Source organism: Aquarana catesbeiana, linkage group LG05 (assembly GCF_042186555.1).
Source record: "Aquarana catesbeiana isolate 2022-GZ linkage group LG05, ASM4218655v1, whole genome shotgun sequence".
In the NCBI taxonomy this organism is placed as follows: Eukaryota; Metazoa; Chordata; class Amphibia; order Anura; family Ranidae; genus Aquarana; species Aquarana catesbeiana.
Genome location: NC_133328.1, coordinates 235,360,842 through 235,387,095, shown reverse-complemented (window position 1 = coordinate 235,387,095; position 26,254 = coordinate 235,360,842). Strand labels below are relative to the sequence as shown.

The window sequence follows — 26,254 nt, the reverse complement described above, 5'->3', positions numbered from 1 at the left end:
ATTTTTTTCAGGATGTGCAAAACCCTTTCGCAGAGTTTATTGACTGTGCAAGTTTCACATTAACAAGTCAACAAATAGTTAACATACTCCTACCAAATTTCACAAATATTCTTCAAAATGTAACCAATAAAGGGAATTGTCTTTGTAACTCAACAATGGATCAAGTTCAACATCAGATGAACAAGTACGTTTGTTTTTGTTATATTTTTTAGTAAATTAAATACTCTTTAAATCACTCCAGGATGGATACCACTGCAACAGATGTGAACAGGTTGCCCTTCTGGAAGCTTATATTAGAGATCTGGAGGAGCAAGTTGCAACTCTGAGTAGAACTGACAACCTTGAAGGGGGTCCTCTGGTTAGTAGAGTTGATGTGGAGGGTGGAGGTGTAAGTCAGGATTATCAGGTAGGAAGATGGGTTAATGTAGTCAGAGGGAGTGGTAGAAAAGGAAGGCCAGGCCTGGGATTGAGCACCCTAACAGATTTGCCAAGTTGGGTGAAGAAGAGGGGTGGCAAGCTCAGAGGTGGCAGCCCTAGATGTCACTGCTACCCCTAACAGCCAGCAGAGCAGCCATCTAGTAGGGGTGGTGAGGGTAGTGCAGGTATACCTAGACAGTTGGTGGTAATAGGGGATTCTATAATCAGAAGGACTGATAGAATCATTTGTCACCAGGATCACCTCAACCGAATAGTTTGGTGTCTCCCTGGTGCCAGGGTTCGGCATGTGGTGGATAGGGTTGATAAACTACTGGGAAGGGCTGGGCATGACACAGCTGTCTTGGTCTATGTTGGAACCAATGACAGAATTAGGGATGAGCCGAACACCCCCCTGTTCGGTTCGCACCAGAACATGCGAACAGGAAAAAAGTTCGTTCGAACATGCGAACACCGTTAAAGTCTATGGGACACGAACATGAATAATCAAAAGTGCTAATTTTAAAGGCTTATATGAAAGTTATTGTCATAAAAAGTGTTTGGGGACCTGGGTCCTGCCCCAGGGGACATGGATCAATGCAAAAAAAAGTTTTAAAAACGGCCGTTTTTTCAGGAGCAGTGATTTTAATAATGCTTAAAGTCAAACAATAAAAGTGTAATATCCTTAAATTTCGTACCTGGGGGGTGTCTATAGTATGCCTGTAAAGGGGCGCATGTTTCCTGTGTTTAGAACAGTCTGACAGCAAAATGACATTTTGAAGGAAAAAACTCATTTAAAACTACTCGCGGCTATTGCATTGCCGACAATACACATAGAAGTTCATTGATAAAAACGGCATGGGAATTCCCCAAAGGGGAACCCCGAACCAAAATTAAAAAAAAAAAATGACGTGGGAGTCCTCCTAAATTCCATACCAGGCCCTTCAGGTCTGGTATGGATATTAAGGGGAACCCCGGCCAAAATTAAAAAAAAAAAATGACGTGGGGTTCCCCCTAAATTCCATACCAGACCCTTCAGGTCTGTTATGGATTTTAAGGGGAACCCCGTGCCAAAAAAAAAAAAAAAAACGGCGTGGGGTCCCCCCAAAAATCCATACCAGACCCTTATCCGAGCACGCAACCTGGCAGGCCGCAGGAAAAGAGGGGGGGACGAGAGTGCGGCCCCCCTCCCTCCTGAACCGTACCAGGCCACATGCCCTCAACATTGGGAGGGTGCTTTGGGGTAGCCCCCCAAAACACCTTGTCCCCATGTTGATGAGGACAAGGGCCTCATCCCCACAACCCTGGCCGGTGGTTGTGGGGGTCTGCGGGCGGGGGGCTTATCGGAATCTGGAAGCCCCCTTTAACAAGGTGACCCCCAGATCCCGGCCCCCCCCCTGTGTGAAATGGTAAGGGGGTACATAAGTACCCCTACCATTTCACGAAGAAAGTATCAAAAATGTTAAAAATGACAAGAGACAGTTTTTGACAATTCCTTTATTTAAATGCTTCTTCTTTCTTCTATCTTCCTTCATCTTCTGGTTCTTCTGGTTCTTCTGGCTCTTCTGGTTCTTCCTCCGGCGTTCTCGTCCAGCATCTCCTCCGCGGCGTCTTCTGTCTTCTTCTCCTCGGGCCGCTCCGCACCCATGGCATGGGGGGGAGGCTCCCGCTCTTCTCTTCTTCTTTTCTTCTCTTCTTCTCTTCTTCATTTTCTTCTCCGGGCCGCTCCGCAATCCATGCTGGCATGGAGGAAGGCTCCCGCTGTGTGACGGCGCTCCTCGTCTGACAGTTCTTAAATAACGGGGGGGGGGGGGCGGGGCCACCCGGTGACCCCGCCCCCCTCTGACGCACGGTGACTTGACGGGACTTCCCTGTGGCATTCCCCGTGACGTCACAGGGAAGTCCCGTCAAGTCACCGTGCGTCAGAGGGGGGCGGGGTCACCGGGTGGCCCCGCCCCCCCCGTTATTTAAGAACTGTCAGACGAGGAGCGCCGTCACACAGTGGGAGCCTCCCTCCATGCCAGCATGGATTGCGGAGCGGCCCGGAGAAGAAAAGAAGAAAAGAAGAAGAGAAGAAGAGAAGAAAAGAAGAAGAGAAGAGCGGGAGCCTCCCCCCCATGCCATGGGTGCGGAGCGGCCCGAGGAGAAGAAGATAGAAGATGCCGCTGAGGAGATGCTGGACGAGAACGCCGGAGGAAGAACCAGAAGAGCCAGAAGAACCAGAAGAACCAGAAGATGAAGGAAGATAGAAGAAAGAAGAAGCATTTAAATAAAGGAATTGTCAAAAACTGTCTCTTGTCATTTTTAACATTTTTGACACTTTTTTTGTGAAATGGTAGGGGTACTTATGTACCCCCTTACCATTTCACACAGGGGGGGGCCGGGATCTGGGGGTCACCTTGTTAAAGGGGGCTTCCAGATTCCGATAAGCCCTCCACCTGCAGACCCCCACAACCACCGGCCAGGGTTGTGGGGATGAGGCCCTTGTCCTCATCAACATGGGGACAAGGTGTTTTGGGGGGCTACCCCAAAGCACCCTCCCAATGTTGAGGGCATGTGGCCTGGTACGGTTCAGGAGGGAGGGGGGGCCGCACTCTCGTCCCCCCCTCTTTTCCTGCGGCCTGCCAGGTTGCGTGCTCGGATAAGGGTCTGGTATGGATTTTTGGGGGGACCCCACGCCGTTTTTTTTTTTTTTTTTGGCGCGGGGTTCCCCTTAAAATCCATACCAGACCTGAAGGGTCTGGTATGGAATTTAGGGGGACTCCCACGTCATTTTTTTTTTTAAATTTTGGTTCGGGGTTCCCCTTTGGGGAATTCCCATGCCGTTTTTATCAATGAACTTCTATGTGTATTGTCGGCAATGCAATAGCCGCGAGTAGTTTTAAATGAGTTTTTTCCTTCAAAATGTCATTTTGCTGTCAGACTGTTCTAAACACAGGAAACATGCGCCCCTTTACAGGCACACTATAGACACCCCCCAGGTACGAAATTTAAAGGGATATTACACTTTTATTGATTGACTTTAAGCATTATTAAAATCACTGCTCCTGAAAAAACGGCCGTTTTTAAAACTTTTTTTTGCATTGATCCATGTCCCCTGGGGCAGGACCCAGGTCCCCAAACACTTTTTATGACAATAACTTGCATATTAGCCTTTAAAATTAGCACTTTTGATTTCTCCCATAGACTTTTAAAGGGTGTTCCGCGGCATTCGAATTTGCCGCGAACACCCCAAATTGTTCGCTGTTCGGTGAACTTGCGAACAGCCAATGTTCGAGTCGAACATGAGTTCGACTCGAACTCGAAGCTCATCCCTAGACAGAATACATGGAAGGTGGAGGCTCCTCAAGAATCAATTTAAAGAACTCGGCTGCAAGTTGAAGGGAAGGACCTCCAAGGTGATATTCTCTGAAATATTGCCTGTGCCATGCACAACACAGGAAAGCCAGGGGGATATTAGAGAGCTGAATGCATGGCTAAAGACCTGGTGTAAGAAGGAGGGGTTTGGGTGTCTAAAGCACTGGGCTGACTTTTCATTGGGGTACAACTTATATGCTAAAGATGATTTGCACCTAAATGGAAGGGGGTCTGTTGTGCAGGAGGAGAGGTTTATGGGAAGGCTGGAGGAGTATTTAAACTAGGATCGAGGGGAGGGTGAATTAGATTATAATGGGGCAGACAGGTCAGACAGCAATCAGTCCTATAGGTGGGTGGTATTGGGGAAAAATAGGGGGAGAACTATTGCATGTTACAAACAACCATTGAAAATGCTACTATTTGTACAAAAATAAAAAATAAGCAAAATACGGGTGCAGAATGTGACCATGAATTCAAGTGTTTGTTCATCAATGCAAGAAGTCTGCCAAGCAAAGTTGGAAGCTTTGAAGAGAACTATGATTTAATTAGTATTGCTGAATCTTGGCTTCATTCTTTACATGACTGGGCTATTAATATTCCTGGCTATGCTCTCTTTCGAAAGGACAAGGTAAAATGAAGGGGTGGTGGTGTCTGTCTCTATGTGAGAAAGGATCTCAAATCGAGTGTGAAAGAGGACCTAGCTGATGGAGAGTGTGATGAGGCTTAAGCATTATGGGTGGAACCGCGCATGGGTGTGTGTACTTCAAAAGCAATCATTGGAGTTTGTTATAGGCCATCCAGTGTCAATGAGGAGGTGGAAACTCAGCTCCTTGCACAGATAGAAAGGGCTGCAAGGGCTGGGACAGTAATAATAATGGGTGATTTTAACTACCCAGAGATTGATTGGAGTAATGGCATTGCTGGAACAGTTAAAGGGCAAAAATGTAAAAACCTATTACGATACAATTGTATGGCACAATTCATAGAGACCCCGACTAGGAATGATGCTCTGTTAGACCTGGTAATCTCAAACCATGCAGAGCTTATTATTAATGTTCATATAAGAGAACATATGGGTAGCAGTGACCATAACATGATTTCATTTAATGTTGGCTGTAAATATAAAAACAGTTAACTTTGAAAGCAAACTTTTGAAGGATGAGGGCTGCTCTCCAAGACTTAGATTAGGAGGGAATATTGGCAATGATGAACACAGAACAGAAATGGAAATTCTTTAAAAAGACTGTATGTGAACTCACTGCAAAGTATATACCCATGGGCAATAGGTTTAAAAGGCTAAAAATAAAACCTATATGGCTCACGGCCAAAGTTAAAAAAAAAAAATAAGAAGAGAAGAGCTTTTAAAAAATATAAAAAAGAAGGAACACTATTATCATTTAAATGTTACAAAGAATCTAACAGAATTTTTAAAAAGGAAATCAAGGATGCAAAAATTCAAAATGAACAACATATTGCAAAAGAGAATAGGACAAACCCCAAAAAATTATTCAAACGTATTAATAGTAAAAAGGTCAGGTCTGAGCATGTAGGCCCTTTACAAAATAATCTAGAGTGGGTGACTGGGGACAAACAGGAGGCAAATGTATTAAATAACTTCTTCAGCTCCGTGTATACAAAGGAGAATGGGGGAGCTCATTTGGGGCTGGTATTGTCACAGCCCCAAATGATGCACAATGGCTCAAAGGTGATATGGTCCAGAAATATTTAGACAGAATAAATGTGGTTAAAGCACCTGGACCAGATGGCATACAACCACAAATAAAAATAATTGAGCTCTGTCATTTCAAAGCCATTGTTTCTAATTTTAGGGGCTCTTTAATGACTGGAATAGTACCACTGGATTGGCGTAAGGCCAACGTGCTGCCCTTATTTAAAAAGGGACCAACGTCTTTGCCAAGTAACTATAGACCTGCTAGTTTAACTTCTATAGTCGGGAAGATACTTAAGAGTTTACTAAAAGACTACATAGATGAGTTCTTGCTGGAAAAAAGCAACAGACAGCATGGATTCATGAAAGATGGGAGTTGTCAAATTTCTTTTTATGAGGAGGTAAGTAAAACCTTGGACAGAGGAGTGTCTGTGGACATGCTATACTTGGATTTTGCAAAAGCGTTTGACACAGTTCCTCGCACATGGCTAATGTATAAGGCTAAGTCTACAGGTCTAGAAAAATCAATTTGTAAATGGATAGAAAACTGGATAAAAGACCATATTCAAAGAGTAGTGGTTAATGATTCATACTCTGAATGGTCTAGGTTATCAGTGGTGTACCCCAAGGCTCAGTGCTGGGACCCTTACTTTTTAAAATACTGTATTTATAAATGATATAGGGCAGTGATGGCAAACCTTGGCACCCCAGATGTTTTGGAACTACATTTCCCATGATGCTCAACTACACTGCAAAGTGCATGAGCATTATGGGAAATGTAGTTCCAAAACATCTGGGGTGCCAAGGTTTGCCATCACTGATATAGGGTCTGGGATTAAAAGTACCATTACAGTGTTTGCAGATGACACCAAGATATGCAGTGGAATAATGTCCTTACATGATGTCTTCAACTTACAAGCCAACATCAATGCACTGTTTAATTGGGCAACTACTGTATGGGGCTAATGAGGTTTAATGTTCATAAATGTAAAGCTATGCACTTGGGGGCTAAGAATATGCATGCATCACACATACTAGGGGGAGTACAAGTGGGGGAATCAATGGTGGAGAAGGATGTGGATGTTTTGGTAGATCATAAGCTTAATAGCATGCAATGCCAAGCTGCAGTTTCCAAAGCAAGCAAAGTCCTTTCTTGTATTAAGAAAGGCATAGACTCCAGAGAGAGAAAGAGAGCTAATTTTGCCTCTGTACAAATCATTAGTAAGACCTCATCTTGAATATGCAGTTCAGTTTTGGGCACCAGTTCACCAAAAGGATATCAGGGAACTGGAGAAGGTGCAGAGAAGAGCAACCAAACTGGTAAGAGACATGGAGGAGCTCAGCTACAGTATGAGGAAAGATTAGAGAAACTGAATATATTTTCTCTTGAGAAGAGGAGACTAAGGGGGGATATGATGAACATGTATAAATACATAAGTGAAAAATAAATGAATAATACAGCGCTGCATATAAAAAATATATAGGTAAATAGCAGCCAACACACCTATAGACCAAAGTAGTAGAAGTATACAAAAAAGTATAGCGCTAATAAACTTAGAAAATTAAGTGAATAGTGTTAACAACACAACTTAGGTGTATAACATACAATTAAATGTTATAATGAAAATTATGATGCACTAAATGTAGTACAAATATAGTTGCACAAATTAATAGTAATATAAACTAAATAAATAGTGTATAAGCAGTATGTGATATAAAAATAGTGTCAACAAAAATAAAAATAAAAAACAACAACAAAGTTCAAAAAATTCAGATGGGATTAACACCACCCAAAACTCATATAACAAGGGCCCACCAAATGAATGGTCTTAAGGGGCTTCCCAAGGACAAATGCCCAGGTAAGACCTATGTCTATCGAGTCCAAAAGAGCTGAGTGATCAGCTATATAAGTAAGGTAGGTAAAAATTGGGAAACATCAAAAGTAAACAGGAAAGCTGATGGTAGTTCAGAAGCCGTCACCAAAGACAGGAACAGTCACCGAAGACATCAGGAGGCTTACCCGATGTTGTTGACTTGGAAAGACTTACATCATCCAAGTCAAAAAGGCTTAAAGACCAACTGGTCAGAATGGTGCATCCTCTCAGATGGTCACAATAACTTCCAAACCAGGATGGCAATTCAACTTCGACAGTTCTCCACAATATTAGAAGAACATCTAAAACAGATTCAAATAGCGGTAATGGTGAAGGGTCCACCCAACGCGTTTCTGCTAAAGAGCCGTCATCTGTGGTCCTTAGCAGAAAGCGTTGGTTGGACCCTTCACCATTACCGCTATTCGAAAAAAGGAAATTTAAACTCCAGATATGGAAAGGTTTCTTCACAGTAAGAGCTGTGAAAATGTGGAATAGACTCCCTGGTTCTAGCCAGCTCATTAGATTGCTTTAAAAAAAGGACTGGATTCTTTCCTAAATGCACATAATTTAACTGGATACTAACATTTATAGGTAAAGTTGATCTATCCAATTGCCTCTTGGGGAATCAGGAAGGAATTTTTTCTCATGCTGGAGCAAATTGGATCATGCTTTGCTGTTTTTTTTTGCCTTTCTCTGGATCAACTGTGGGTATGGAATTGTGTATATGGGATTTTTTTCCCTTTTATGGGTTGAACTAGATGGACTTGTGTCTTTTTTTCAGCCTGACTAACTATGTAACTTCCCTAAAAAAAAACTACTCAAGTTTAAGAGGTGCCATTGTGATGTCAACGTCACGAAAGAAGTCACACATTTTGACATGAAAAAAATAAGGGTCAGAATATTTACATTATATAATTTTCATAAACTTTTAAAAACAAAGCAATAATAACATATACGTTTAAATAGATAAATGTTTAATAACTTTTTCAGTATGGAAGATAATTAAAACCAAGATGACATAGTGGGGAAACGTGTACCTCAACATGTCACAATGCGTGTTTATTGATAAAGTGCAGATTGATTAAATGGTCAATGAAACAACCAGTCTGATCAAAAACGGCATTAAAACAAAACTGATATTTCATTGTGAAAGGGTGTTTGTAGCAAATCAGTCAATATTTGCACAGCAGAGATTGTTGCCTTGCACGTGTGCACTTCTGGATTCTCCAGAATGTGAAAATAAATGAGCAAATGTGACATAGAGCTTTGAGAGTGTGACCTCAAAAAAGACTATGCTAGGGAAAACAGAAAGAAGGATTATAGTAGATTTTTTTAACATCAAAGAAGTAATGAAAACTGTAATTTAACTCATTATTATTTCAAACATAGGTCCACTATATTAAAACCACTGCATGTCTTCTTTCACATTGTTATTCTACTGGACAAGACTCCTCCCCCAAGGGCTAAACATTTGTTTGTGATTGCATAGAAGATGTGGAACCTATATCTGACCTGACACCTATGGCCTCTGATAAAGGTCACCTTGTGTTGCACCATTTGAAAATGTACAGCAATGTTTCAGGCATCCCTGTCTTTTGTCAAGCTAATCTAAATGTTCAGTGTTTGAAATATAAAGCAAGATAACAGAAATTATAACGACATGATACAAATTATTCAGTGGATAATGACAAGAAATACAAGGTAACAACATTAATGACTTATGATGCAAGATCAAGGCCAGTCAAGTCTTGCTTAACCCATAGAAGATATGTAAAGAAAAAGCAAACAGAATAATTATAAAAAATAAATGCAAGTCAAAAATCACAATAGAGATATTGCAGCAACAAAGTATTCTATTTAAACGTTTAGCAGATCTCCCTACCTTTCAAGGCAATACAATCACCACCATATTTTAATTCAGGGTCCTAAGCTATGATAATAAATTTAAGATCAAAGTCCCTATGCCCTGCTTCTAAACAATATCTCGGTACAAGAGGCTTTGTTTGTCAAGATCTAATGGAATATCTATGTTGTGATGTTGTATCATGAACTTTTCGTGTAGTCTTCTCTATATACAGCAAATTACAGTGGCATTTCAGTAAATAGAGCATATCTAGTGATGTTTAATCATGTAAAAGTATTACATTTATCACAGCATACTCAGAACATGTTAAGGAAATTATTATTTTCTTGCAGGTACAGTAAATATGTGAGTGACTTCTCTTTCAGCACATACAACCTTTTCCCAGTCGTGGGATTATGCCTGAAAGCCTGTATTGGAACTCTTCAATGTTAGTATGTGCAGTACACATTGTATGTTAATATCATCCAATACAAGAAAAAAAAAATGGTTGGAAAACCATGTTACTGACTATGGTTTATTACAGATGGGGTACTGAAGAAAGGTTTCATTTCAAAGAAAATACCATAATTTGGGGGCGCCAACATTCTATCACCTCTGGGCTTTACATGTTGTATATTGGTAGGGTTCAATGGTAGGGTTATTTCACCTCCTGTTCAACATACTAGAGCATATATTAGGGACATCTTGTCCAAATTAGATTCATTGGTATTAGTGGACCCTGAAGCACACTGGATGAGTTGGGATGTCAGAAGTCTATTGTATACTTCTATTACCATAGGTGTGTGCAGCCCATTGCATTAGGGTATGCACTACAAAGCTCAAGCACACGCCTTCCTCTGCGTCCTCAGCTGCATGGGGCAGCAAATGAATGGGAGCTGCTCTGTGCTGTGTGGCTTCCTGTTCATTAACAAACGGAAGCATAGCAAACACAGTTTACTATGCTTCAGTTAGGAATGTACACAGTGAGCGAGTGTGTTCACTGTGTTCATTTAGAAAAGAAAGGGGCTGCCAAATTAAATTTTACTAGCCCCTACTCCTGCTCTCCATCCTGAAACATCCCCTGCAGCAGCTGGGGGGGGGGAGAGGAGCAAAGCCAGCAGCACTATGGGGTGTGGGGGCAACAAGGAGGGAAGTCCGGGTAGTAGGGGGAATTGGCATTGTATGTAGTGATTAGGGTGTACCCAGGCACACCTGGTACACCCCCTGCGCACGCCTATGCCTATTACCCAGATTGATGATATTAATGATGATGATATTATTAATGGTTGCAACCATTGTTACAAGAATGGGTCTATTACTCTAAGATGGAGGTTGATCTCCTTATACGGTTGTTAAGTTACTGATTATTTTCAGAATTGCACAATTGACATAGTTCTTGGATCAATCTCATAGTACCAAAAATATAAAAATATTAAGTATTTAAATATTTTCCACGGTCTCTCCCCCCTCCCATCCCCTAGGGAACCCCCCCTTTCCTTTCCTCTTTTTTTTTATTCTTTTATAAAAAATCCAATTCCCAATCATATTTATCCTTTACCCCATACTGTAACCTTAATAATCTATCTCAAACCTATTATGTTTATTTTGAAGAGGAGAGAGTCGCGACTCTGTACCAGCATTATAATATTCCTTAGTGAAAGTGAAAACAAAAAAAGTGACAATCTTCCAAACTTTATATTGAAGTATATCCCTTCCCACTCATAATTATCATTAATCCCGTGTTGTATCCCAACTGTGTATATATGGTGCTATATCTTTCCAAACCAATTATGTGAGAAAAAAAAAAACATTTTATATATATATATGTCCCCCCCTTCCCCTCCCCTTCAAGAAATTAAAAAGGGAGGGAGTAAAAAAAAAAAAAAAAAAGTTCACATAAGCCAGAGTTTGCTTGAATTCTAGACAACTGTTCCATGTGTTGCCATATTTTATTTCAGAATTATTTTGTAAAATAATTACTTCCTCCGTACATCTAATTTTATCAATCTCCCTAAACCACTCCTTTATCGTCGGAGTATTTTTTAACTTCCAGAATTTCGGGATTAGTACCTTTGCTGCATTCAGCAAGAATGATGTGATTATTTCTCAATATTTCTTCCTTAATATCACAGTTACATGAAACAGGCATTGCCAGGGATCGAATTCAATTTCATTCCCGCTAATCTTCTTAATCCATTCTACTACTTCCCTCCAGTATGGTTGAATTAGGGGACATTGCCACCATATATGTGCATGAATTCCCTCCTCCTCACAGTCCCTCCAGCAAAGAGAAGGTAAGTCAGAATTAATTTTATGTAATTTTAATGGGACATATTACCACTTTATTAATAGTTGAGATAGATTTTTGACATTCTTTCTCATTTCATTAATGACAGATTTCATATTCTCCTATCCATTATTGGGAACTAACAATTCCCTTTTACATTATTTAGGTGGAATTTTGATTTCCTGGAAGGGCTGTTTTCAGGGCTGAGACAAGGGGTGTCAGACAGTGCGTGTCTCTTGCCTCTCCCGTCAGGCAGTGTGTAACTTTGCTCAACCACCCCCACCAGACTCTTTTTCCCACTCTGCCGTTTGAAACCATTTGTACCTGCTCATGTCAGATTCCTGTCAGCTCAACTCCCGCTAGCCGTGCAGAGGGTTACCATGGTTACGCTCTGATGGCCGCAAGAGTTAAATGGCCGTGAAAGAGACTGGCTTCCTGTGTGAGTGCTGCAGTGGGTGAGGGCTGCTGGAGGTCTGCAATGCTGCATCTGAGTGGCCTGGGACTCCCAGGTCCCCCAGGCTGTCTCCGATGGTGTCCATTCGCCATGTGATATCTATGCAGTATGTGTCAATGCTTTTTTAAAAATATATCGGCGTATAACACGCACACGCAATTTTCACACTATTTTCAGGATGGAAAAGTGCTTCTTATACGCCGATATATTTAAAAAAAAAAGCATTGACACATACTGCATAGATATCACATGGCGAAGGGACACCATCCTAATTACTTTGTTCTTAGTAAACGAGAAATGGAGACTTTTACAGAATAGGGGTATCATCCTAATGTTTCGGATTAAGCTGGATCAGAGCCCACTGGGAAATAGCAAAAAGAAATATATTTATTTGGTTTACTAACTGTATTTTTTTTTTTAGATATTGGCATACATTGCATGCTGCATATTCTGATATTGAAGATTTCCAAAATGTTCGAATAAAGACTTTCAAACGTAGTCCCACAATTCAGGATAGAATTTTATGTGTTGTTCAGGGTAGAGTAGTTACCTACTAATAATAAGATAACATACTGGTTTGTTTATTCAAATGTCAATTTAATTTGCTGTATACAGGGGAGATTGCAGACTACTAAAAGTCCATGAAAGGGTATCACAACATAGATATTCCATTAGATCTGGACAAGCTAAGACATTATTTAGAAGCAGGACAAAGGGATTCTAATCCTAAATCTATGATCATAGATCATATCCTGGTGGTGGTAAGGACATGGTTGATCATATCACTGTTTTGTAAGCGGGGGTGTGGGGGTGTTGGGTATGTTTGAATTGAATACTTTGTCACCGTGAGGTCTCATTCATTATTTTGACTTACATTTATTTCTTTAAGTTATTCTGTTCCCTTTTTATTACAGAACTCTGGATTAAGTGACTGACTGACCTTGATTTTGCACCAGGTGATCACACGGTATCATTTCATTCACTGTAATGCAGTTGCGGCCTGTTCATCATTAAGGGCACATGGGCACTGCCCGCCCTATCCATGCCACTGCCCCCCTATTCAGTGGCAGGGGTGTTTTTTTGAAGCACCTGATTAGAGCCAGAGGCTCTAAATAGGCTTCAAAATAAGGGTATAGGCTTCAAAATAGGTTCAAAGATTCACCGCCCACCCAGGTGTGTTGCAATAGTGAATGAATGTTCGCTATTGTAACACTGATCCTCCTCCCGGCCAACCAGGAAGCGGGTCTGAGACCAGCCACCTGATTGGCTGAAAGGACAGGCGATCTTATTCGACAGCTGGGAGGAGGAGAGGAGACGCACGGCAGAAGTGAGGAGGAGGAGGAGAAGACACTGGATCTCGATGGCCGCCACTGCCTGATGCCTGCCGATGGCCGCCGCTGCCTATTGCCCACCAATGCCTGCCACTGCCTGATGCCCACTGCTTCCAGATGCCCACCTATGCCCACCACTACCCGATGCCCACCACCTAGATGGGGTAAGCGAGTGGGGGGGTTGTGGTTGTTGTTTGTCACCCCCCCAAAAAAAAAGACACCAGCCACCACTGCTGTAATGTGAGATGAGCATGACAAAGGGCCTGAAACATTTTGGTCCTTTTTTTCATTTTTAAGCCCTGGTTCACACTGATATGGATTTGATTTTGCGCTACTTCAGCGTGATTTCAAAACCGTACATCAGTGCAGTTTGCCCTGCTGATGTGGCTTGTGACTTTATTTAACAGAAGTCTATGCAAGTCGCAATGAAATCGGTAAAAAGTAGTGCAGGAACCTTTTTCATAATTGCTGCGATGTGAGTCACGGCGATATGAACGGTTTCATTGCCGGCAAATTGCATGACAAGTCACACCAGTGTGAACGGGGTCCTAAACTTAATGAACAATAAATATTGCTCTTTGTATCGCAAACTCTTTCTCTTTTTTATACACGGTATATACTTTTAGGACCAGTGTGTTTGTTTTTCCCTTTTTAATAAGGTTTTTTTAAAAAGCAAAGTAAAAAATTGTATATAAATGTTTAATGTTTTCCACTTGAAGTCAATAGGTAATGAAACCCAGGTAAGAACAGCAGTTTCCTTGGGGGCTGATTCTCGCAGAGATGGAACATTTATGCATGTTCAGTTATACAGTGCTGGAATCTCATATTAAAAAATCAGTCTTGTACCATGGATTAAATGCTTGTTTGCACTATAAAGATGTTTTTATAAATATTTTTAAATACAATTATGAAGCAACATTATACATAGTAACTCAAAATGTTTATACCACAATTTGTACTTCATAACTTTACGTTTTAGAACAGTTACTCTATATAGTGTGTGAATAAATACTCAAAGCAAAAGTTGACTACTATTTATTATTCAACCAAGACATCTAATCCTTTAATAAATGTTTTTTTTTACAGGCTGATGTTTAAAATGAAGAATGTGTTATCTAACACAATGGCACAAAAACGAATTGTTAACAATTCCAGAATCAATGGTAATGTATTACTTCACAACTAGCAGCTTTGTAAAATTGGTTTTTTTTAAGATTATTGTGTATTAAGTTTGTCAAGATATCTGTAAATATATTAAGCAACTGAGAAATATTGTTTGTGTATCACACTTTACTCAATAGTTATGTTTGATTCTAAACAGTTTCCAATAATTTAGATGTGTTTACAGACCAATCATTTTCAAAATCTTTGAGGTGGTTTTTTATATAACTATTTGAGTCCCCGGTACCATTTTAAAATGGCAATGGAAGAGCAAGTACTTGTCGCAAAATGACACCAGAAATCAGCGGGTCCTGTTGAAGGTGCAGGCTGGAACCACTGGCTGCAAGTGACAGCCACCATCCAGCATTAAGCTCATGAGCTGAAATGAACTTTTTGTGGGCTACTGATAGCTTTATAGATCGAGTGATGTTACCACTGTATAAGAGATATAATGAAACACAACTGTTTTTTTTCTGATGCTGGTTATAAACTGAACAGGCGGAACAAAAATAATCTAAAAATTCCTCCATCCACGCTACATAGTGTGGATGTAGGAGTCACCCACTGTGCCAATTTTATTATACCTGCCCCACCAGCTGTCAAAATACCTGAACAACAACTGCATCTAATTGGATGCAGCTACTTTTTAAATGACAGTTTTCTGCTCCTTTGATTTTTTGAATCGAACAGGGCCAACCACTGAGCAAAACTTGTACAGTGTATAGCCAGCATAACACACATTAGAACTATTAGGTGTTGTGAAATGTTTAAGTTGTATAGATCATGATAAAGGCTTAAAACTGTAAAGGAGACATGACATGCTTTAGAGATAAGAACCCAGACACACTGGGGTGAGATAGCGAGAGAGTATTTTTGGAATGTCAATATACTTTTACTTAGGGACCTGAAAAAAATGGTTCCCCTGTCATAGGAAATTTATTAAAATTGAATGAATACAATGTCTTCCCAATTTTGGATCACACTACAAAGTTATGATTTTTTGTATGAGCTAACATTCCTGTTTCCGTCTCACTTTTTTTCATTTCAAATTCCCTTCAGTTCTGTTATCAATAGATCATTTGCACTGATCATTACATTAAATGAATTCCTGTAAAATTGGGCCACTACAGGAAAATTATTATTTATGTAGATTTATTCATCTATGCAATGTTTAAACTGTCCAACCAACATAGCGTCCCATCAGGGATTTTCTGCAAATTATCATGTACAGTATAACATATTTGAGGATCTAGAGTACAAAGTACCATGTTTTCCTGCTGTGAAACTGGTAGTGGTACCCTGCCAGTGGTATGAATATGAGTTCAAGTTTCACATCTATTCTGAATGTTGATAAATGTTCCATTTTGAAATTGACTGTTTAGAAATGTTTCCTCAGTTACCCATTTTAGATTTAACAGATTTTTATATGCCAAGAGAGGTGGTTTCAGGAAAAATTCTAAAAATGTTTTATACTAGGATAGGAGATAGTTGTATAACGTTGAGACAGTAGAACATACTGCATGTCTTGCATCAAATTTTTTATTGCGAAATGCTGATTCTGAAGATGTTAAAGTGTTACTAAACCCACAACAGTAAAATCAGTCTATACATGCAGAATAGCATGCTTGTTATACTCACTGTTGAAACTTAAGGGGTTAATCCTCTGCATTGTGTAAAAAGGCTGTTTTATCCTGTATGCATAGATCCTCCCCCTCCTGCACTGTCTATCCGGGGAAGGCCAGCTAACACAGGCAGGGTAGCTGACCTGCACATGCTCAGTCGTGTCTTTTATGCTGGAGAGAACATTTACCATCCATTTTCTCAGAGATAACCAGGTCACATGATGTTGACATCACACATGTGGGCGTGTATACACACTGTAGTGGAAATCTCCTCCTACCTGAACTCTCAGCACTGGAGAAACTGTGCAGTAACCTTGGGATACAGATCATCCAAAAAAAGTATATAGTGGCAGTATTTTATTGTGAAAAGAAGAGCTGTGGGCACTGGGGGGGGGGGGGGGTGCGGATGAACTATTTTCATATTACCGGGTTTAGTAACACTTTACGTGCGTTTTTGATCTCAGCATGCCTAATTTTGAAATCTGTCACCCAGGGCAAGGCAACTAAGGTATTTACTTTAGGAAGGCTGATAAAGGACCTCAGTTGTGCAAAGGAGTTTTCTTTACTACCTTTTTGTGCTAATGCAAAGTAGCAGTGGTACCAGGGACAGCTTCACTGGTTCAGGGCTCAAGAAGGAAAGTGAAGATAGTGCCAAAGGTAGGAATTGAGCAAAACTTAAGCTGGCTATATTCTAGCAGAATTTCATTTGACATGTTTTGTTTTAATGAAGTCTTTTCCTCTTTGTAATCATTAGTAGGATCAAATTGATGTTCGTTTTTAACTACAGAGAGAAGAAGACATTTTTAATGGTGTATGTGGGGTTTTTTTGTTAAAGTCCATTCATTTCAAAGTTTGATTTTAAATGCAAGCAACATTTTAAACTACTTTTGAAAGATATTTGTTAATCTGTTGAATGTACTGAGAATTTTAAAACAAATTCTCTTTAAAAATCTACTAGTGTATAGCCAAGTTTAGTCTTCTTAAAGGCAGAAGAGCAGTAAAAAAAACTGTCACCTGCAAGATTTAGATTTGCTTAGCATTTTGGTGGATGCAAGCAAAGCTGCATTATGTGCAGAGATGACTTTAGTGGGCTGTGATGCACTGGATGCAGTGGTATGTGAGGTCTGCCAGGAGTAATGTTCTTCAGTGTGAGATGTAAGGAGTGAGGCTCAAAAAAAGCATTGTGTTGAGGGCAAAATGTTTGAGTGAGTTGCCCAGGCTGCAATTTGCTGCAGTGTGAGTAGGTCAGATTTCTGCACAAAAACAAAGCACAAATAAGGAAGGTGTCACTATTAATACGTAGTGGCTTCCCTGAGCCCCACAGACCTCTTGTCCATTTTAATCTTTTTGCTCCAGTTTAATCACTATGGGAGGGAAGAGTTTGCTGCTGCTGAGGCCAAACTGTTGATAATGTATACATAGCAGAGTCTATACACACAGGAGTTGGGGAGAAGTGGGGATGCTTCTCTGCCTATATGGCTGCTTGGGACTTCTTTTTTTTTTCTCTTTTATTATCAATATGTTTTATTGAAGTAGAATAAAGTGATACAATTACAAAACATACAATAGCTGTGATGGGATACACCATTAATACATAAAAAAACATTATAACTGGATAGGCCCGAATATATCAAGCAATTACCAATATCGGAGAGAAAGACTAAATCGTGCAAGGCAGTTGTTATACACTTGTGAGGTGTATGCACTGTAGCTTGAAAGAGACGAATTGGGAGAAGGAAAATAAAGAAAAGAAAAAGTTTTGCTGCCAGGAGAAGTTGTAATATCACTACTCTGGGTGGATATTAGTGGATGTTTAGGTGTAGGATGGCTAACTCAGGTTAGGCAGAATGTTGTGATCACAAATATCTGATAGGATAGAAAAAATGTTGTTCCAAAATGAACGTATTGATTTGCATGACCACAGTGTGTGAAAGAGTGTACCAGTTTCTCCACAATTTCGCCAGCAGAGAGCTGATTAGGAAGGGTAGAACTTAGAGAGCTTGTATTGAGTAAGGTACCATGAGTGCACAATTTTTTGAAATTGTTCGTACATTTGGATGCAGCATAAGTGTTAATGAAGGCTTTCTGCCAACCTTTATCTGGGAAAACCATGCCCAAGGTTTCTTCCCATTTAAGAATAGTTGTGGTTTTCGAAAAGTTATCTTGGGAATTACAAATGTTATAGAATAGGGAGATTCCTTTTAATGGGCACTTAGTGTCTTGAAAAAATGTAAGTATCACAGTTGGTAGCTCTAAGTATAGGGGCAAGGGGTGTCTCAAAAGAAAAGATCGGATTTGCATATAGGTAAAGTGTGTGTGGGGAGGGAGATTGAAGTGTGAACATAGGTATTCGAATGTGTGGAGAGAAGTGCCCTGGTATAGCTCCTTCAGGAGCGTAATCCCTCTGGATTTCCAAAGGTGTAGGTCAATATGAGGGATGAACTGTTGGAGCACCACGAGAGGGGTGTCGATCTTAGATAGGGAATTTCGAGGTGTAGAGGGGATGGAGAATTCGGACCACATTTTAGCAGAGATCTGTATTGTCGGAATCAAGGAGGTGGGGAATGAGGCTCTCAATTTAATAGCAATAAGGGTCGATGTAGGATCTTTAAAGGGGATATTTACACGCTCAAAATGCGACCAAGATTTATGGTCATGGGGAGTCCACCAATATCTTAGTTGGTCTAGCACACAAGCTTTATAGTAAGCCAGAACGTTGGGGACTCCCATACCTCCATTCGTCCTGTGCTTCAACATAATGGAAAGGGAGCACCTAGGCGGTTTATGATTCCAGATAAACTGGGTAAAGAGCTTTTGAATCGAGCAGAAAAAGATGGGTGGGATGGGGATTATTAAGGTGCGAAACAGATACAGCAGCTTGGGAAAGATCAGCATTTTTAAAGTCGCTATTCTTCCCGCAACTGATAGTTCTTGGGTTTGCAAATAGGATAATTGTCTGGGGAGTGATTCCAAAAAGGGTTTAAAATTGTGAAGATATAATTGCGCAGTGTGTGTGGTTAACTGTATGCCTAGATAGGTCAATGAAGTGGGTGTCCAAGCAAAGGGAAATTCTTTACTTAATGAGGTTTGTAGGGGGGTCGGAATATTGATACCTAGAATCTAAGATTTAGAGGCATTTAATGTATAGTATGATACAGCGCTAAACTCTGCAAGTAGTTTTTGCGTCTCATTTAATGAGGACTTGGGGTTGGAAAGAATAAGCATGACATCGTCTGCAAAAAGACTAATTTTGTGTTCAATGCCAGCTATGGTAAGCCCAGTGATTTTAGGGTGGGATCTAATACTTTCTGCCAATGCTTCCATTAGGAGTGCAAAAATGATGGGTGAAAGAGGACATCCCTGTCTAGTTCCGTTCATTATTTTTATCAGTTTAGATTTAATTCCTGAGTTAAGGACAGTGGCTGAAGGGGTAGAGTAAAGAGAGAGGACAGTGGTCTGAAGCCATCCTATGATTCCAAATGCACTAAGTACCGCTTTGAGATATCCCCAGTGGACCCTGTCGAACGCCTTCTCCGCATCCAAAGAAAGGAGCAGAGAAGGCGTTCGGGAAGAGCCCGCTTGTGAGATCAGATTAATAAGACGTCTGGTACCGTCAGGAGCTTGTCGACCAGTTATAAATCCTGCCTGGTCTGGTTGAACAAGGTAAGGCAATACTTTTTGTAGTCTTGCGGCTAAAAGTTTAGCATATATCTTGATATCAGTATTGAGCAGAGATATGGGCCTATAATTAGCGGTACTTGTGGGATCTTTGTTAGGCTTAGGTATTGTAACAATCACCGCTTTTAACATCTCAGGGAGAAAGGTACCAGATGAGGAAGCGAGATTGAAGACATCTTGCAAGTGGGGGGCAATTTCTTTGGAGAGATGCTTGTAATATTCATTTGAGAATCCATCATCTCCAGGGGACTTCCGGTTGGGCAATTTGCTGATAGATAAGCAGATTTCTTGAGTTGTGAATGGTTGAGAAATAGTATCAAGTTGGGCAATTGTGAGTGTGAATTGACTTTGTATAGTAAATCTGCAATAAGTGCGGGAGAGGATTGGGGGGTAGTTTCATCATTACGTAGGTCGTATAGAGATTGATAATAGTCCGCAAAAGCATTTGCAATGTCTTTTGGGTAAATAAGGAAGTATGAGATGAAGGGTGCTTAAGATTGGTAATTTTTTGTTGGATCTGCTTTGTCTTTACTTTTTTAGCAAGCCAAGCTCCTGCATTATTGTGCAGACCATAATAGTTGGCTCTAAGAAATTTAAGGTGATTTTTGTATTTGTATAAGAGGAGGGATCTCAAGGTTTGTCTGTCCTGGAGTATGTCACGTGTTAGTTGGGGGTCTTGGGTAGCTTTTTTTTTTGTTCTTTCAGGGATATAGAATTAAGCAAGTCTTCAATCTGCTTTGCTCTCTGCTTTTTAACATATGATGCCATTTTAATCAGTATTCCCCTCATATACACTTTATAGGTGTTCCACAGAATAAATCTATTAGTTTCAGGGATATCGTTGTACATAAAAAAATCATGGTGTTCCTGGATGATATTTTGGTACAATTGCCTGTCGCTCAAAAGAGAAGTATTCAATCTCCAAAGAGGAGGAGGAGAATTGCGGAGGTGGTCATCAAATGTCAGGGTGATTGGCGCATGATCCGACCAGGAAATTGTACCAATATCCCTGCGTAGAACATTTTGCAGCGAAGCCTTAGTGGTCAGAAAGAAATCAATACGAGAATACGAGGAGTGTGCAGCAGACATGAAGGTGAAGTCTTTTTCAGATCCATGGAGGCATTGCCAGGCATCATAGAGCTCATGCTGCAGCAATAAGGGAGCAATAGATTGTTTAGGACTTCTAGTAGGGGTAGTGGAGTCCATATCAGGGTTTAAAATTGTATTGAAGTCCCCACCAATAATAAGAGTACCTTGCATCACTTCCGCAACTTCGTTGAGCAGAGGGGTCAGGAAATTTTTTTGATTAGTGTTCGGAGCATATAGGTTGACAAGAGTGAAGGTAGTTCGATTGAGTTTGCAGATGAGGATGAGATATCTGCCTTGAGAGTCTGGAATGGTGTGAATATGGTATATAGGTATAGGGTATAGAATCTTTAACGGCGATGAGAACTCCACAGGCCTTTTTTGGGCCATTAGCCATATATAGGTGAGGGAAGTTACGAAAATTCACTTTGGGACACTTGTGGGCAGCAAAATGCGTTTCTTGGGCAAATATAATGTCCGCTTTGAGAATACGGGCTTCTTTTAATAGTGATGATCGCTTAAAAGGACTATTTAGACCTTTAGCGTTCAGTGACAGGATTTTCAAGGGCATAAGGAGTTAAGTGAGTGCTGGAGAATTGTTGCGTAAAGGTTTACTATTCCGATATGATTAGCAGAAGCATACACGGGAGATGAAGGAGCCTGTGTGCAGAATGCAATATGAGGGACATATGCAGGAGGAAGGCAATTGCTTGAAGGTGAGCAATAGAAGGGATCTTGGGAATCACAATTCTTGTCAGGTGACTCAGTAGGTAAACCAAGTCCATTCCGAATGCTTAACAAAGCTTGCATGGTGACTGGGTAGGTGGGGGGCTCAGAGAAGGGGGTGAAGCAGAAGAGAAGAGAACAAATCAAGATCAACATATTAAGAAACTCCTGACAAACGCAGGCTCCATGCCCAGCCTAAGCTGCTTGGGTAACGTGGGGGGTAACTTTGAACCAATAGAAGAAACACAGTAACATAGGCTCACAGCCTCACGTTGAGGAAATCTTGTATAGGAAGAGAGCGGTCTCTTAAGAGTGAAGGGGTTAGCTCATGTCCATTCTGTTTCTGGATGTTCCAGCGTGGAAGGAGATGAGGCAGATGAGGGGGGAGGGTGTGCCTCCGCTGGGAGAAGTTGCCATTGTTTAAAGAGTTGTATGCCTTTGTCTACACTGTGGATAGGGAACATTTTTCCGTTCCAGGTAACCAGAAGCTTTGTGGGGAATCCCCAGCGATAAGCGACACTATTGTTTCGTAACATTTTTGTAAGTGTGGCGAGCTTCTTTCTGTTCATCGCTGTTTGTTGCGATATATCTGTATACAGGGATATGCCCATGAAGTCATCTGGAACCACAGGGTTTTGCTTAGCTGCCGCCATGACACGCTCTTTCACATGATAGTAGTGGATGCGAGCCAGGGTACCCCTGGGCGCAGTGTCGGGCAAAAATTTAGGTTTGGGTATGCGGTGGGCTCTATCAATGCACAATTCAATATCAGACAGGGATGGCAGAAGAGCTTTCATGAGGCGTTGGATAAAATTTGTAAGCTCATTTGGTGGTATGGATTCAGGTATTCCTCTGAACTTTATATTATTCCTCCTTGAACAATCTTCTAGATATGTTAGTTTCGTCTGTTGATTTTCATTCTCTTGATCTGTGTAAGCATCAACAAGATCATTGTGAGCAGAGTACAATTCCGCCGTTTTAGTTTCTAAGTAGTGTATTTTATCACTGTTGGTTTGAACTGTGACACTCAGGGGAGCCATCATGTCAGAAAAGTCATTGAATAGAGTTTTCCTGAGGGACAGCAGCATATCTTTCATAGTGCTTTCAGATATGGACTGATTTGTGGCAGGGAACGTTTCAATTAATGACTCTGCCTGTCTGCTCTGCATGAGACAGGGAGAGCTGACAGGCTGCATTCCGTGTGAGGGAACTTCTTCCTCCCTCCACTGCCTAGTTTTAGCAGGGCTCCGAGTAGTTGGAGTGGATGGGGAAGAGAACTCCCCCGAGTCCTCGGGAGGAGTTATGAAATGTTTCCCCATATTGTGGTGGCTGTGAGGCGAGCGGGTCACGCCGCTGGAGCTGGGACCGGCGCCATCTTGCTTACCTCGCACGGCCGCCGCTGGATAAAAGTCTGTGAGGCGCTGGGGAGGCTTGTTTCCCTTCCTCCTCTTTGGCATGGTTCCCGGGAGAGATCGCCGTTAGAACGAGCGGGTTTCGGGCTCAGTACTTCTCTTCCTGGTGCAGTGTATTAGTTGCTGAGAGCGAGAGGCTGCTGGAGCTCTCAGTTAAGCGGACATCTCTCACGCCGGCTGGACACGCCCCCATCTTGGGACTTCTTTTCACAGCCCTGCATACAGCAAGCATATTGAGAGGAGACTGCTACTTTTCTACAGGCTTTTTCCATTGCCTATATTGGCTAGGTGTATCTCTATTAGACTCTGTAAGTGGAATAAACATTTTTATTTCTGTTTACACAATAAACATAGTTATCTTCACAATCCAGTGTACTTTTGCTTTGCGTTTATAGCTTTTGTGCTTTCGTGTTTCTGGAATAGTAAAAAAAAAAATGTAATGGGTTTATTGTGATGGTAATCTGGCTCTTTGTGTGCGTGTCCTACTCAGTGACATTTCAGAGATGTGCACAGGTCACATAAATCCTCACATGTCATGCAAGTATGAAACAGTGCACTACATATGCAGTATAAGGCAGACATCCTCCTGCATAGTGAAATTGGGGACCTCCCTAATGGGATACCATTGTGCATAGGTTGGGGGGGTACTTTGAAAATGCACCTTTGGCTAAACCTAAGTATCTTGCCTGAACAACCCTTGTTAATGGCTTGAATTGTGAAAAGTTTGTGTCCTGCAGATTGGTGACATCAAAACTATGAACACTTTTCACTGCGGTGTACAAAATCTATAACTTTCTTATCATGTGTTATCTTGACCCTGTAATGTTGCTGTTTAGGCTTGTGGATAGTAAAAAATACATTATTGTTTACCTCCACCTCATAATACATGTATATGTTGTCATGCCCTGAGCACCCTGCTTTAAGCCTCACATGTTATACATTTTTCTGGCTGAACCATTCAGCATTCAAAAATGAATCTGTAAGAGAGCACAGGTATAGCCATACAGTTAAACTAGTTATTTTACAGAATGGATTATATTAAAAATCAGGATCCTCAATACCGTCACTAAGGCTGTAAGAGAAATCTAATTTCTAAATCACAGTGAGGGAAAGAAAATGATGAACCTAAGAAATGTGGAAAACCCAGCAAATTAAAGTATACTCTTTCTTGTGCAAAATATTTTGGTCTGTTAAAAATGACTACATGCTTCGGCCTTCCTGTTTTACAAGAATTATTGTAATCTTTTCTCACAGATTTGACAGTTGGAGACATTTTACAGAATTCAAGCAGATTTGTGTCAGAAGTAACATCATTAACAAACATTTCAGTGGAAACTGCTAATTTAACCTTAAAAATCAAACTGTCTAAACTTCAGGTACATAATTTCATTTTCTGCAATTTGTAAGAATAGAATAATTGTGTGTAACCACTCATAGCTCCTCTTCATAAGCCATTCTAAAGTGTGCGTGAAGTTGCATTTTAGACTTTCTGAAATAGTTTAAAGGACAACTCCTGGTTTAGGAAAAAAATAACTTGGTCAGCAACTGTTAAATTAAAAAAATGCAGCATTCACTGCAATGCTTTTCTTTTCCCCAAACACATTTTTCTACAGACACTTTGCTGTGATCTCTTACTGCCATTCCTCCAGGATGAATTACACCCAGCATCATTCAATACACTTCCTGAAAGCCCAGGTCATTATAGATACACTCTCAGTGGTGGTGTTATCTTAAAGCCTGAGTTCACAGGAGAATTCTTCATGAAATGGCATTTACATGTCATAATGTGAGCATTGGTTTAAACAGGATTGAGAATTTACCACTGTCATTGCTAAGGCAGAAAAAAGACAATACTCTTTATGTGACCAGCTGGAGGAAATGTATGAGGTGAAAGGGGAGGGATGCACATAAAAATTAAATTGTACTTACATTTTTTACACATGCCAGTACTCAAATGGATGTAGGTGAATTATGATGGGGCAGAATGGGCAGCTTTCTACGGCCCCAGGCTCATGGGCGGCCCATAAAGATGCTACATTTCTGCAATTGGTTTCCTTTTATAGTAAGTCAGTTTCAACTTTCCGAATATTTTGACTTATTTTTTTTAGAAGAAAGTAAGCATTAGCAAGTCAGAGATAATCAAATTATCATATCCAATAGGTATACACACCCCCTGTATCTGGAAACATTGTTTTGCTACTGTGTGCCTTCACTGCATACATAATTTTTAAAGAGTATACCACTTCACAGGATACCATTCAAAATGTAAACAAATCATTTAGAAATTCTTCACAAACATGTCAGAAGCATAAACAAATCTTATATACACTGACATTTCTGCATAATTCAATGAAACTGTCATGGATATGCAGTAATGTTTGTCTGTAAGCTTATCTCTCCATGTGTTCAGCTTAAGAGGCCAGCCACTCTCACCTGGCTGCTTAAGTAATTTCTCCTCAAAGCATGGCTCCACCCTAGCCCCTATCAGGGAACTCTATATTAACCTGTGCACTGCAAGCCAGCCCTGCTAATCAATATTGTGTTTTTTGCTTCTGTGTGCTACTTGCTTTTGTGTTCTACGTCTTATTCTAGTTACCGATCTCGACTTGTTCTTGATTATCCTTACCTGCTTGTTGCCCCGACCTATCCTTCCTGTTGTTGGAGTCTGCTGCTTCCTCTCTACCTCCCTGTAGTCTACCGTGAGCGTGAGCTGGGAGGCCCCAGGGGTCGCGACCTGGAGCCAGACTGCAGCTAAATCCATCCCCAACACAAGGGGCCTCTGGTGAACACCTACTGGCTCTTAGATTCCGCGCCCTGGGAAATCTCATGCTCTAGCTCCCTGTGTAATCGTGTTGGTACTACAGAGTACTTGCTCTCCTGTATTACCTAGATCGCCATCCGCAGCAGTCAGCCGTAGGTTCCACTACCTTGCGGTGCACTACATACCCCAACGGGATGCATCTGTCACCTGGACTCTGGTGGCCTGACATAAACTAGTGAGGGTATGAATTGAAAAAAACCCAGGACCCAAGATAAAATTAATCCCGCATTGTAAACATGCAATGCAAACATAACCTGTTCCAGCTCTACAATGCAGACACAAAAGGGTGCCTGCACATACTTTCAGATGAGTTTGTTGCTGATTTGATGCCTTGAATTTTGAACTGCCTTCATTTGGAAGTTTTAGGTAATATTGTACACTGGTCTAAAACCTCTCTCCTCCTACATTTTCCTATTGGCCCACTCTCACCCATTACAGAATCCTCTCTGAGTCTTTAAAAGAAAAAAAAAATGTATACATACCCTATTTCCAGGTGTCTTGGTTGTGTGATGTCACGGG

General features: G+C 40.9%; 1 long non-coding RNA gene across 1 annotated transcript; it reads left to right on the top strand.

Moving 5' to 3' along the window:
- On the top strand, positions 1 to 24,264 carry LOC141144689 (uncharacterized). The gene is made up of 3 exons (XR_012244440.1): positions 1 to 184; positions 14,316 to 14,392; positions 24,169 to 24,264. It is a non-coding gene; the product is annotated as an uncharacterized lncRNA (long non-coding RNA).
- The last annotated feature ends 1,990 nt before the right edge of the window (positions 24,265 to 26,254 follow it).